At 46.3% G+C, this 15,281-nt stretch overlaps 1 protein-coding gene across 1 annotated transcript in view; it reads right to left on the bottom strand.

Moving 5' to 3' along the window:
* The window catches only part of GSDME (gasdermin E), a 171,118-nt gene that overhangs the window by 93,857 nt on the left and 61,980 nt on the right, over positions 1 to 15,281 (bottom strand). The window lies entirely within an intron of this gene.

Below are 15,281 nucleotides of genomic sequence, written 5' to 3' on the forward strand. Positions count from 1 at the left end.
CATGTTCCGTTTGGATACGCATTACTAAAAAAAATTGGAATAGAAATAAAACTTTAAGACCTTTCCAAATATTTGCAGTTTCAAGTCCTAAAAATATGCATTAGTGAGGCCATGGTGCGGCTTTGGAAAAACCTGTAGGATGTCTTCTGGAGCTGTGTAAACAAAGCAAAGCCTGCACAGATCAGTATGATTACATCCGCCACTGATTGACATCAGATTCTGGTCGGATTTGCTTTGGCCATACGGCGGGACAGGCGATTCAAATCCAACAGGTATCGATGGTGGAGTTTAAATGACAGTCAAAACTGATGCATAGTAAATGCTGTTACTTTATTCTGATTCAGAGCAGCACGCAAAACCGATGTTGACATAGTTGTGCGATTGTTTGCTACTGCGGTGCATGCATTACACAGAGTGTACGCACTAAGGCGCTGTCGTGGCTGAGTTGCAAAGTATCAGAAAGGTCTTGTAAAAGTGCTGGGTGTTCCCGAGTGGTGAACGGGAGGTCGGTCAATCATTTGCAAAAATGTCTAAAACGACCAGCGATGTGCGCTCCCGCTGGTCGTTTAGACTTCTATAATCAGGCAAACATGCTGCGCAATCTGCCGATAACATCAGGTTCAGCATGTTTGCAGATGATTGATGTGCTTACACTAAACGACTGCTCTTTCAGTGTAGGCACATCACAGACTGACAAACGACTGCACGATTACAATGTCGTAATCATGCAGTCTTGTGCCTGTCTTCTAGTGGATGGGCAGCATTAGACAATATCAGAAGACTTATAATCTGATGCAGGCAGATAACTCAAGAGCTCTTCCCCACCCTGGTGATGTCTTTAGTTTCTGAACAGTCATTAGATCAGCTCTTAAAGCCCATTATTAAGGCAACGATCACCCATCTTGGCTTCAGGGGCAGATTCTGCAGGACACTCACTGCTTTCTATGATCACCCCAATGTCACTGTCTTTATCAATATTTATTTTACCTATTTTGAACAAGGGCACCTGTCAGGGATGTCCTCTCTCCCTTTAAACGATATTTTTTTTTTTGCCAAACTTGCAAAATGCAGAAAAGTCCTGGCTATAAATATATTACCTCTACTTAGGGAACAAACTGCATCAAAACTTTATATTTTTCTATGACTATCTCAAACTTTAATATTTCAGAAGTTACCTGGTCAATACAAACATTTATCAATACTGTATAGTAAATTACCCCGAACCTTGCAGAAAAATATCTGTGAATCTTTTTAAATTGAATTTTTTTAGCAGTATATCTCATGGACTAGTTGGACAATCACAGTCACTTAATTCACTGCCAAGACTTCTATACATGTTCCAAGCATTACCGAATTATGGGCCTGAATCAGCAAGGATCGCTGATGTGATTGCTGCTGCAACTGCGCACGCGGGTCTGCTGTGAAATTATGCCAATATGTGTAATCGCAAAGCACTCGCACAACATGCAGACGCCCACTTCCCATCTCGCACATCCGTAATACCTTGGAATCCAGCCAAAACATTGGTAACATCGAAGTATATAGGAGCCACTCACACATTTAAGGTAGGTCTGACCCTACCACTAAATTGCTAACTTTCCTGCACGCAGCAAATACTCAAGCTGCGTATGCCGTCACAGTGGGTAATTCATGCACGCCCGTGTAACAGCGTTCCAATGCACTGACACCTGCGTTTCTCCGACCCCCCACGTCCCGTCACCACCCCCAAACTGTGCTTCCTGTCAATCTGCGATGTGTCTGCAAACTCATCGCTGTCCAGATAGCAGTGAGCTATTCGCGCATACACCGACAGTCTGCGTGTGCTTTAGCAGTTGCTTTCCTTGCTGAATGAGGTCCTATGTTCCAACAAAAGGAGCTCACAGAGTTTCAATATAAATAATTGTTTATCTGTGAAGCATACAGCTGTGAGATTAGACTGCGAACCCTCCACAGATCTACAAAAGGAAGTAGGTCTGGGAGTCCCTAACCTAAAACTTTATTTCCACTCACCTGGCCTAGTGTGTTCTTTGGCACTTTCCTATTGGCTCTACAGTATAGATGGCTTAAAAAAAAATAACTCGCCAAGTAAGGTTTGATCACCAGGGCTCCTATCTCAGACAGCTAGATCTTATGGCTACAGATATACTTTCATACCAATCACACTCACCCTTATCCCAATTTGGTTAAAAACAATCTTCTTCCTGGGTTTGACCCTTGTCCCTTTAGAGCTTTCCCTCCTTTGCAGAGGTTAAAGAAAGAATTCACATTGCAGACACTATATTGTCTCAATACTTCCAGCTTCAACATCACTATAACAGGTCCTTCAAATGCTTAGCGTTTCCCCACCGTTCCACTATATGGGAAGCAAGTTTCTGCTAGTGGGTTACTAGTCAATAGATATAAACTCTCCTCTCAGGTGCAAAATAAGACACACGCAAGCTGGCATGGGAATGAGAACAAAATTGCATTGTGTGTATTAGAGAAAACAAATCCAAACTATCGTTAAGATGCTACCTCGTTACCACAACATTACAGAAGCTTTTTCAGGACTCCGCCAACCACTGCTGGAGGCGCTTGGCGAAAGTAACGAAACTAAGCCCAATTATCAGAGAGATTCACTGCCTCATATTTAACATCATGAACATAAGCATGCAAGCCTGCCTCTCATATTCCCTGCTACTACAGCCCATACCCAACACATCAATACACAAGGAGACACTAGTCTGGCACATACTAAATGTCACAAGGTATCAGGTTACTCATTGTTGCAAAAATCTTTTCCCCCCCCTCCTCAATACTAGATAGAATTTGGTATGTTCATGGCACTGAGCATATCTTATATATTAACTGTAACTCTGTCAAAATCCACATTTATTTGGGCCACCTAGCTGGAGTATCATGGTAGCCGTCCCTCTCTAAACTTTGGTTTATAACCCCACTGAGCACAATGGCCTGGACCCGGAACCCCTCTGTACGTTACCCCATAGTCATAACCCCCACACAGTAGCGTTCAACCTTGCTCCATATTTGGTCTCAGATAACCTATACAGGTGGGTACACACTATACGATATATCGCTCAAGCGCGGATCTGAGTGATATTTCGTACACATTGTATAGTGTGCACGTCCGATCAGTCGGTCATCGCATCGTCCCATTTGATGAACAATGCGGTGCTCTTACACAACGTGCTGTTCTACTCTGGACCATGCATTGTGTAAGGCACACACATTGTTACATCGCACTGCCACTGGGTGTGTACCGCTTGCAAGCAGGTCGATGGTGGGGTACTGTGCACGAGCCGCGTGTATGCGCAAGCCCCGGAGCGAGAGAGAAATTCTCTCGCTCCGGGGCTCACTACAAACGGGGCGGCTGTCGATGTTGATCGACAGCTCGCCCCGTTTTGTAGGCGGGGAGGGGGGGTGGCTAAACAAACGGAGCCGTTCCCGAATGAACGCCTGCCGTTTGTGGGAGGCACCACTGACATCACCAGTGATGTCAGTGGAGAGCTTCCTGTTCTGTTAGAGCAGGAAGCTCTCTGGGACTTGCGACGGACAAAACTATACCCACAAGGGTCTCGTCGCAAGCCCCGATGGTCGTGACCATCACCTGGCCGCTCGCAAAAGCTGTGGGTGGTCACCCACAGCTTAGCGAGCGGCCAGGAAGCCGCAAGAAAAAAAAAAAGCCCTGATTCAGAGCGAACGCTCTTCAAGAGCGTCCGGCTCTGAATCAGGCCCCCAGTCTTAATGAATGAATGTCTTATAATATTGCCAGTATTCAGTACTTCATATCCACTGTAGCATTGCCTTGGACTATGGTTGTCCTTGTTCCAGTCTACCCTTCCCCTTCTTCCTCCTGTATCTCTCCCCAAACTCTTATATGTGAAAATACACATTAATATATTTTACATAAATACCATTTAAAAAAGAAATTTACGGTAGACAGCATATGAAAATAGGACATTATACATAGCAATGACTAGCATTTTATTTCTAGCATAGCGTGTATCCTAGACATTGGGATGACCATATGCTCTCTGCTGGACAATGTCCAGTACAGTATCCTCAACATCTAATAACATACAGCCCACTAACATTTGGAAATACCATTCCCAGTAATAAATAGCAACATGCTCATTACCAGCGATCCCAGACCTTATACCAGCAGTAGCCTCTCCACATCACACAAGCCTACAGCGTCCCTGCAAATGTCAGTAACAAGTGTCCATATACCTTCAATGTCCAGCATAAAAATGATAGCCACACCACTTCAATGATGGCTTAGCATGGAAACACTTCCCTAGACATTTGTGCTTGAAGAGAGGGGGAGTCACTACAAATGCATTAGCCTAGGGTGGTTAGTACCTTTAATCAGACCCTGGAAGGTCGAGTACACTGAGGGTGTATTTGCAGAACTCCGAACAGATGCAGATCGGCACACGATGCATACACGAAGGCATGTACATTGCACAATAAGAGTCGCCAGTACTAGAGAACAGATTGCGATTGGCTGATTACTAATGCCCCACAGAGCCTGATGGGTGTTTTCTTCACTTATTGTACATATATGCATACATTCTGTTTTGTAGGAGTACATTAGCAATTTTGTTTTGGACACGACTAGGAGTTGAATCTGATGTATTAAAGAGGTGATTTTGAAACTTTATTAAGAAATTAGTATTTCGCAAGCAAAACAAATAGTTAAATATACGGGTGTAAGTGCTCGTGTCGTATGCCTAATGTAAACCTGCCAGTGCCGGCATGCACGCATCTTGCAACTTTTTAATTTAACACATTTTACGTCAGCATTTTGGGGAGCAATTGCACCCAACTCTACATCAGATCTCTAATTTTCTGTCTTCTTACTGTCATTTTTATGGTGCGTACACACGGTCAGATTTTTCTTCAGATCTGAACGATAACTATTTCAAAAATCCTTCAATCGTTCATATCTGAAGGAAAATATGACATATCTGACATGTTTGTCAGATGAACAATGAATGATGTGCGTTCCCGATAGTCAGATAACGATATCTGACATCTGATGCGTTTGCAGTCAGATTTGGACGATTCCATTAATTTTACTGCAGACAAAAATCATTCGTAGTTCAAATCGTTCATCTGACACATCTCAGTGGTACGTCAACCGGCTATATTGGGCAAATCAACTATCCAATGGAATTCCTAGTTTTGAAGCTATACATTTTTACATTTAGTCATTGCTGGTATTATTGTGCATATTGTAGTACTGTCTTATTTGTGGCAATACCTTATGTTATGGTGGCAGACTATAGAATAAATGTAAAATAAATTTATTATTTATCTTTAAACAACAAAATAAAGAAGAGATGAAACTACAGTCATCTATTTTTATTTCACCACATCCTGGTGGTAATGGCTTAATTTTTTGCAACTTACAGAAAATGTGTCATGACGACATGTACACATCAGGGTATTTTTATACCTTTTTATTTTATATAACAAAACACTAAATACAGTTTTCATACAAAGAAAGAATGAATAGAAAAACCCTCATTATCAACTACATAATGCAGCAGATTGCGTTAGTGAAAGCTCTGTCCATTACGCTGTCACAGCAAAAAGAGGAGAATTGTTGTATTTTTCATTCCCTTTTCATACTGTTTCATGTGTCCAAAACATGACTATGGGGGAGATGTATCAAACTTATGAGAGAGAGAAAAAGGGGAAGTTCACCATAGCAGAAAAATCAGTGTCTAGCTATCATTTATCTAGCACAGTCTATTAAAGGACTGCTAAAAGCTGATTGGTTGCTTTGGGCAACTTCACCAGTTTCTCTAAGGTTGGTTACATCGCCCACAACCAAGGTGGTCTTCCACCACTTCACCGACTAGTAGAATCATGAGTAGGACATTCATGTGTTCTGCATTTCCCAGTCTCCTTTATTCCTATATGAAAACATTAATTTGCAAAGTTCCTTGCATTTAAAAATGTTGGTAAACCTAAACATAGGGACACCACATTTGGGGAGTCTGCACTCACAGCTTTCTACAGTCCTCATCTGAAGCATTATGAATATAACGATTACTATGGGTTGTCTTGATTTCTACTACGACTGGAGAATAAGACGATCTGACTGGACAATGGGTGGAAAGTATCGCTAGAAAAATGGCTGTCACTGGGATGAATTGGCAACTCAATACGAAGAGAGAGGTTCTGCAAGCTCCATGGTCCCAATCTATCGTTTTTTAAATTTGGTGGGGAAATCTTGCCTTGGTGGATTGGTCCAACTGTCAGGAGGCCTGATATCACGCTGTTAGCATCACTGGTGCGTCTTTGGACGCAGCAGGAGGTGTCTGAGGACAAAAGAGATGCCTCCTGCCAGCATCGCAAATCCGACGCATCGAATCACCATCGCAACAACCATCGGCCGCAGACATCGCCAACTTTAGTACGCCTAAGCTTACTCATAATGGGCCACAAAGTCTGCGTCAAAAGACACAGAACCTGGCCTCGGTACTCCCGCTTTGTGAAACATAGCCCATTTCCGCCCTCTCCCTGTCCCCAAACGGCAGCAGACCGTCACTCAAATGACGTCTGCAGCCGCACCGTGTGCGAGGAAACAAGACCCCCATCTACACGTGTGCAATACGGATCCTGCGCATGCGCAGTTTTCCAATCAGAAAACGGCATGAAAATGAGAACCGCGTACTACTCTGAGAATCACCCCTATGGCACCAATTACTGTCCAACAAGAGATTCCGCTTTACCAGACAATTAAAAAACACAGCATTTTGCAGTTATTAAATGTACAAAACGAAGGACATTCTGCTAAGCAGTTGCTGCAGGCATATGGCTGGTGCCTACACAATGACAACAGACTAATATTTATACCGGGCATACATCCAGATCCGTAGTGTCCAAACATATTACTGATGTAGCTTCAGAACTGAGTAATCAATCTAAAAGGCGGAAAATATCACAATAATTCACTCACATTTCATTTTATTCCTTCAACACCAGCTTGCCTTAACTGGATTCAAGGTGAGCAAAATGCCAGAAACTGTGCTTTCAATGCAAAATGTATGTTATGGATTCAGACAGAATTTATAAACTATTGTTGTGCTTAAATGTACTGCCAAAATAACAATCATGTTATTCAGTTTGCTGACTTGCAAATATCAGATGAGGCAACTAACTAAAGCAGGGGTTGATAAATACCAGTCACCATGGCAACTAAATGGGCATACACACTAGACTATTCGCTCCATGAGCGACATAGTGTCCGACATGTGTCCCTGGCAGGGGTGTGTTCAATGTCGTTAACGACATTCAGCACACACACTGAACGATATCATACACGATATCGTTCAGTGCCGGGCTTCCTCCCTCATCAATGGTTAATAACCATCGAAGGTTAACCACGATGACCGATCGTTTTGCCATCAATGGCAAAGATCCATTGGTTAACCACCAATGGTACCATCAATTGTTAACCCACCGATGGCCATTCCTAGGCTTTAGTATCCGCCTAACTATAGCTCTTATTTTTATCCTTTTTACTCTTTACTCTTGTTTTTACCCCAAAACTATGGTGTGGATCCACAGACAAGCTCAGCCTAATCCTAATGCTCCATCCACCTCCTAAGCCAATGACTGCTTCTTAGGTGAGCCTAACGCAGGCTGGCCAATCAAGAGGAGCATGCTCTCCAGCCCTCTCAATCTTGCTCTACAGCAGGGGTCTTCAACCTTTGCCCTCCAGCTGCTGTGGAACTACACATCCCAGCATGCACTGCCATAGAATTAGCATGCTGTTATATCAAAAAGGTGGCAGTGCATGCTGGGATGTGTAGTTCCACAGCAGCTGGAGGGCCAAGGTTGAAGACCCTTGCTCTACGGGATTCAGCAAACTCCTTCAGCCTGCAGTGCTGCACCTATGATATCTGAGTACACTGCAGTCGGAGGTGTAGCGTCGATCACAAAAAAAGGAGGACAGTCTGTGCAGAATATATGCAAATGTGTACAAAGTATTTTTTCTGTATTTAGTGAAACCCTGTGGTGGTGTCATGCTGTGTTGCTGTGCAGGCAGTCTGTCACTTGTTCTAAAGTGTTCAGGGATGGCTCCATGAATGATACAAATGCTGCGTCTGTGTGGAACTTTCCTCAGGGATAGTGTCAATATAACTATAAGTGTATTGGGCATGTGATGGATGTTTGATGCATATAAGGTATAACTGGGGAGTCTAATGGGCATTATAAGGGACATGTGGTGAGATCTGGAGAACACTGAAGGGGCAGGTCTGGTAGTTTATACAATGTTTTATATGTTTTGTTGATGGTTTGGCTCCTAAACTTTTAAGATGGCTCCTAGATTTTACGAGAAAAAAAAAAAAACTGTCGAGCACTAAAGGGTTCTCTTTTAAAAGTGAATTAATAAAAAGTCTGAAATGGTCAGACAATAAACCTGGGCCTCGTCTCCAAGGGGGTTATCTTGACACGCACAAGACAGCGCACAACTCTACGGTAGTTGCAGTTTCTCTGGGTACAATTTAAAGTGTCTCATGGAAGATATTAGAAACTACAAGACGCGAGATGAAATTGGTCAAAGGTGCTTCAATTTGCAGCTCAATACGGTCTCCTACCAAATCCAAGGATTTGGACCATTCTAAGCGAAGGTGAAATGGCGCTGTACATCTGATAATGTAAATGATAATGTAAATGGTGGAATGACAGGGAAGTCGCGACTGACATAAGCATAAAATGTAATAATAATCCTCAAAATGTACAATAGACAATAAACATACATAAAACGAATGGTACTAAGGTTGAGATAATCCCTCTAAATTCACCTTGTGCTTAGTTTTTGTTTGTTGACTTATGGGTGTAAGGCTGGGTGAACACTAGACTATGTGTACCCGACCTGACATCTTCAGCGACAGGACCCGGCATCGGCAAGTGCATACACACTTGCCGATGCGGGCTGCGATGGAGCGACAGCGGGGGCCATGCTGCATTCGGCAACATGGCCCTTGCTAACGACATCTCCCATCGGCCCTGCATGTTGGGCCAACAGAGGAGGTCAATGACGGCGCACAGGAGCGTGCATTATCAGCGACATAGCGGGTACACACTAGACTATGTGCCAGATATGTCGCTCTGATCTGATAGTATATCGTCTAGTGGGTACCCAGCATAAGGCTGCAATATATTTATCTCTCTATTAGAGGGGGTGATTCAGAGGTGAACACAAAAAAAACATTGGGCACATGTTAGTTGCATACATGCAAACTTCTGTGCATGCATCCCGATGGTTACCACCAGGGGGCGCACATCAGAAATGCATGGAGATCCATGCAATTTCGATAGGCATTCCTTGGAGGTGGCTATCGGCGACGGACATATTGAGGGCGTGCCAATGTCAGGGACTGCGTCAGAAGACCCAGTTCCACTGGCACCGGCGGCCATGTACTGATGGATATTCTGAGCAACCATCGGGTTGCATGAATGTCCAATGGTGCGCCTTTGTGAGCACATCATCGGACTCAAACCATGGGCAGAGGGCATCTCAATAGGATGTCCAACAGCCAGGGCATTACCATACAGATGCAGTAGTGTCTGCAACAAAGTCACAGTCATTGCCACATACACCTCTGATTCTGGTCCAGAACATAATAATAAAATCCCTACAGATTGACAACAGCTGTAATATATGTGTATTGCCCGAATCAATAAAGTCCATTTTTTTTAAAGACTTTAATGTAGGATTAGAACATGTCAGAGCATAACATGCAACAGCTGTTACATGCCATTGGAAGCACTGTAAGTCAGATCTACAATCTTTATGAGGTAAGAGCAACAACAAAAATAAAAATAAATTTTTTGGTTACAATAGAGTTTGAATTGAAATCACTAATTCAGCCATTCTGCTCAAGTTAAATAGGTTATTGCAATTGTGTTTTTGCTGAAAAGAGAAATTTGATTGTATTAATAATCTGTTACCTTCAACCTTTGAATGGATTGCTCAATGCTGAAGATATATTAGGAACAAGTTTGGACACTACAGTGCTGGAAATATGCCCAGCTTAAATATTAATGTTGTCATTGTCTAGGCACAAGCCATATGCCTTCACCAGATGGCTCAAAATGGACAGAAAAGACTTGGCAATACAAAACACAGAGAAGGTCACAATACTATACAGACATTCCTCACTTAACAAGTGTTCGGACTTACGACCAGCACTCTGACCAGCTGGAACCCATAGTACAATGACTAAAATGTTAGTCTGAAAAATTTTTTTTTAGAACTTTAATTGTACTGTACAGTATGTAAGAGTTATGCAAAGTAAAACAGTTACAGTATCAAGTTTGAGTTTCCTTTAGACCTTTTCTTTATTCAGAATACATAAAAATGATTACCTCCTGGTTCCTCGTTTAGTGACCAATTCGTTTAACGACCGAGTCGTAGGAACGTTACTCGGTTGTTAAATGAGGAATGTCTGTATATGTTATGTACTGTACTTGCAGTTACTGTATGTTTATTCCACACTGGAAGATCACATGTCATTCCCGATATAACTAGATCTATCATAAAGTATTAAAAAAAAGCCTAAATCCAATAGAGATCTGTGGGCCTTATTCAGCTAGTGCACTGTTGAACACAGATTCCTAATGGTCGGGGATCTGCTGAGGTGCCGGACCCGTACTGCGCATGTGCAGTACAGGTCCTGCATAGTCGCACGCAGTCCAGCAGCAGACTCTCAGTGATTGACAGTCTGCTGCTGTTTACATGCGGCGACGGCCTGAGTTTCCCGAAACGGAGGCATGTCGCCGCCATGGGGGGGGGGGGGAGAAAAGACCAGGATCTCCGTTGGCTGATATTTCCTGGCCTCTTTGTTGTATCTGCAGCAGCCGGCTTGTGTGACCCCATGGGTCATTCAGCCAGACAATGTGATCGCAGATTATTCACCATGGACAGATGCGGTGAAACGAGATTTAACAAAATGTTTGTGTCAGTTGCATCTGCGACTTTATGCAAATACTAGTATAAGCCCTTACCTTGTGTATATCCTTGGGTCTGAATGTGCAAGGACTGTAACGCCCACTTTGCCTGTCTTTAGACATAGCCATCCTGCTTGGTGCCATCGTACGCACTATTTAAACTTGCACCAGCCCCATGATGGGTGCAGAATATCCATCACAGTATGACCTCCAATGCAAATTATTAAGCGTCTGAGTTTGCAGCCAGTTATACAACACGCCCATAAGATTTTTTATCTACTTGGACGCATGCGCAGTTAAAAACATTAACCAGAAGCAGGCTGTCAGGACAGCGAACTGTGGCTGCATGGCTTACACGCTGCAGGAGAAGGATAATCGCACCCAACGTACCGCAGATACCGCACTGCGCAATGTCCCACAGGCGCAAAGTGCTCGTTTTACATAAATAATATGAGATATGGTAAGAACTTACCCTTGTTATCTCTATTTCTACGAAGTCCATAGGGTTCCACAGGATACCTTGGGGTATAGGTGTGACGTCAGTCGCAGGGCACCAAAGAGTTAAGCTTTCAGCCTCCCAGGATGCACTAGGTCCCCCTCCTATACCCCGCCCCCGGGCCAAGGCACCTCAGTTAGTTACCAAGCCATAGGCCGGAGGAGGAGAAGGAAGAGAGAGAACAAAGATCTGGACACATACAAGAATCACATTCTCACCAGAGGGAGACGGAAAACCGGTGACCAGAGCAAAGCCCATCTGCAGCACAGGTGCGACAGGGCGGGAGTCCTGTGGAACCCTATGGACTTCGTAGAAATAGAGATAACAAGGGTAAGTTCTTACCATATCTCATATTTTCTACTTCAGGGTCCATAGGGTATCCACAGGATACCTTGGGGACGTCCCAAAGCAGTATCCTTTAAGGGTGGGGACGCTCCTGTGCAGAAAGGAGAATCCGCCGCCCGAAGGAAGCATCCTGAGAGGCGAAGGTGTCAAACCTGTAATACCTCACAAAGGTATGGACAGAAGACCACGTAGCAGCCTTGCAGATCTGAACTGCCGAGGCACCACGTCGAGCTGCCCACGAAGGACCCACAGACCTAGTGGAATGAGCCTTCAGAGAAGGAGGGACCGGTAGGCCTTCATGAAGATAAGCTTCAGAAATAGCCATACGGATCCAGGCTGCCAAAGTTTGCTTTGAAGCAGGCCAACCCTTTTTACGGAAGCCATAGAGGACAAACAAAGCGTCCGACTTCCTAAACGAAGAAGTGCGGTCAACATAAGTCCTTAAGGCCCGCACAACATCCAAAGAGGCCTCACCCACGGAAAGACCCGGTGAGTTAAAGGCCGGAACAACTATTTCCTCGTTAACATGAAACCGGGAAACAACTTTGGGAAGAAACTCGGGCTGAGTGCGGAGCACTGCCCTGTTCCCATAAAAAACCAAGAAAGGGGGTCTACAAGAAAGAGCCCCTAACTCAGAAACACGTCTGGCCGAAGCAATGGCCAGAAGGAAAACAGTCTTAGCTGTTAGCCATTTAAGATCCACTGAGCCCAGTGGTTCAAACGGCGGTCCTTGGAGAGCCCTCAGGACCACAGCCAAATCCCAAGGCGCCACAGGTGGAACAAAGGGCGGCTGAATGCGGAGAACACCCTGCATAAAGGTGCGCACATCCGGGAATGTAGCAATCCTACGGTGAAACCAGACAGATAGGGCCGAAACCTGTACCTTCAAAGAAGCAAGGCGAAGCCCATGATCTAGTCCCGCTTGCAGGAAGGCGAGAATCCGAGACAGACGAAACTCCCGCGGTGCATAACCTCTCGGTCAACACCACTGGAAGAACGTATGCCACACGCGATGGTATATCCTCGCGGAAGACGGTTTCCGAGCTCGTAACATGGTACGCACCACAGAGCTGGAAAACCCCCGGGACCTCAGCATGGCCGTCTCAACAGCCACGCCGTCAAAGACAGCCGAGTCAGGTCCGGGTGAAGGCAAGGACCCTGAGACAGAAGGTCCGGTCGTAGCGGCAACCGCAGAGGACTGTCCACGGACAGACCCTGAAGGTCTGAGAACCAGTGCCGTCTGGGCCACGCGGGAGCTATCAACAGGAGCGTCCCTCCTTCCTGTTTGAATTTCCGGATTACCCGTGGAAGAAGGGAGACAGGAGGGAACAGGTATGCGAACCGGAACGTCCACCGGACGGACAGAGCATCCACCAGAGACGCCCCTTCGTCTCTTGTGCGAGACCCGTACACCGGCAACTTGTTGTTGTGCCGGGACGTCATGAGGTCGATTTCTGGAAGACCCCACCTGTCCACCAGTAGTTGAAAAACGTCCGGGTGCAGGGACCATTCCCCCGGATGAACGTCCTGGCGACTTAGAAAGTCCGCCTCCCAATTTAGCACTCCCGGGATGAAGACCGCTGATATGGCCGGAAGATTGCGCTCCGCCCAAACCAGGATCCGAGAGACCTCTACGAGAGCCGCCCGACTGCGAGTTCCTCCTTGCCTGTTTATGTAGGCCACGGTGGTAGCGTTGTCCGACTGGACCTGCACCGGGCGACCCTGGAGAAACCGCTGTGCCTGCTGGAGAGCATTGAAGACCGCACGGAGTTCCAAGATATTTATTGGAAGCTCCGCTTCTGTCGGCGTCCACCTGCCCTGGAACAAGTGTGGACCCGAAACTGCTCCCCAGCCCCGAAGACTGGCGTCCGTTGTCAACAGGATCCAATTTGGAACCCAGAACGGACGTCCCTTGTTGAGGTGGGTCGTCTGTAACCACCACGCAAGGGACAGGCGAACCTCCTGGGTGAGCACAATCGTCTGGGACTTCAGAGACTGAGTCAGCCCGTTCCACTTGGACAGGATCAGGTGCTGCAGAGGTCTGGAGTGAAACTGGGCGTATTCCACCATGTCGAACACCGACACCATGGAGCCCAGTAACCTCATCGCCGAGTGTAAGGACACCCGGCGGCTGTGCAGGCAACTGCGCACCCTTGACTGTAAAGCAGAGATCTTGTCCTCCGTCACGAAGATCCTTTGCTGTCCCGAGTCCAATAAGGCTCCAAGATGCAGAATCCTCCGAGACGGGATTAGAGTGGACTTCTGCCAGTTGATTAGCCAGCCGTGCCGATGCAGCAGTGCAATGGTCAGGTCCAAGTGGCGTAACAGGAGCTCTGGAGATCCTGCCACCAATAACAGGTCGTCCAAATACGGCAACATGCGGACTCCCTGCAGCCGCAGAGAAGCCGCCATGACCGCCATCACCTTGGTGAAAACACGTGGTGCTGTTGCCAGGCCAAAAGGTAACGCCCGAAACTGGAAGTGGTCGCTGCGGATTGCAAACCTGAGGAACTGTTGATGGCGCAAAAGAATAGGGACATGCAGGTAAGCGTCCTGTATGTCCAATGACACCAAGTAGTCCCCAGGTTCCAGCGCCAGAATGATGGACCGTAGGGTCTCCATCCGAAACTTCGGGACCCGCAAAGACTTGTTGAGTGCTTTGAGGTTGAGAATCGGACGATATGACCCATTGGGTTTCTGTACCAAAAATAGATTTGAATAGAAACCCTGGCCCCTCTGGGAGAATGGAACAGCCACTATAACTCCAGCCTGGAGCATAGTGTGCAATACCTTCCGCAGCTCCGTAGCCTTGTTCCGGTCTGATGGGAGACCCGTGGTGAAGAAGCGAGCCGGGGGTCTGTGCCGGAAGGAGAGGGCGTATCCGTGGGAAACCACCTCCAGAACCCAAGTGTCTGTCGTAGTGGTCGACCAACACTGGGCGAACTGTAGCAGGCGGCCTCCCACCCTGGGATCCCCCAAAGGGAGGCCCGGACCGTCAGGCCGCAGGCTTGTCATCTGGCTTGGGGGCCGGACGTCTGGTACTCCATGCCTGCTTCCGGGGCTTGACCGATTTCTTAGGGCCAGCCTGTCGAGGAAACGACTGTGGTTTGGGCCTGCCCTGGGCCCTAGATGACCGAAAGGACGATGGTCCCGAACCAGAAGGAGCAGCGGCCGACGGGAGACAAGCAGATTTGGCTGCCGCCAGCGTGGCCACAATCTTATCCAGATCCGGACCGAAGAGAACTTCTCCGGTAAACGGCAACGCTTCCAGACCTTTCTTGGAATCTGCGTCCGCCTTCCAGGATCGCAGCCACAAGGTGCGACGAGCAGCTACCGCTGCTGAAGACATTCTAGACACCAGAGTACTAATGTCTAGAGCCGCCTCGTTGATGTAGGTGGCCGAATCACGGAGATTGCCAATCAACTCCGCCTGTTCGGCCGGACAGTCGGATTCAAAAGAAGCCTC

The sequence above is a fragment of the Taudactylus pleione genome, unplaced genomic scaffold (assembly GCF_031769625.1).
Source record: "Taudactylus pleione unplaced genomic scaffold, aTauple2 ptg000788l, whole genome shotgun sequence".
In the NCBI taxonomy this organism is placed as follows: domain Eukaryota; kingdom Metazoa; phylum Chordata; class Amphibia; order Anura; family Myobatrachidae; genus Taudactylus; species Taudactylus pleione.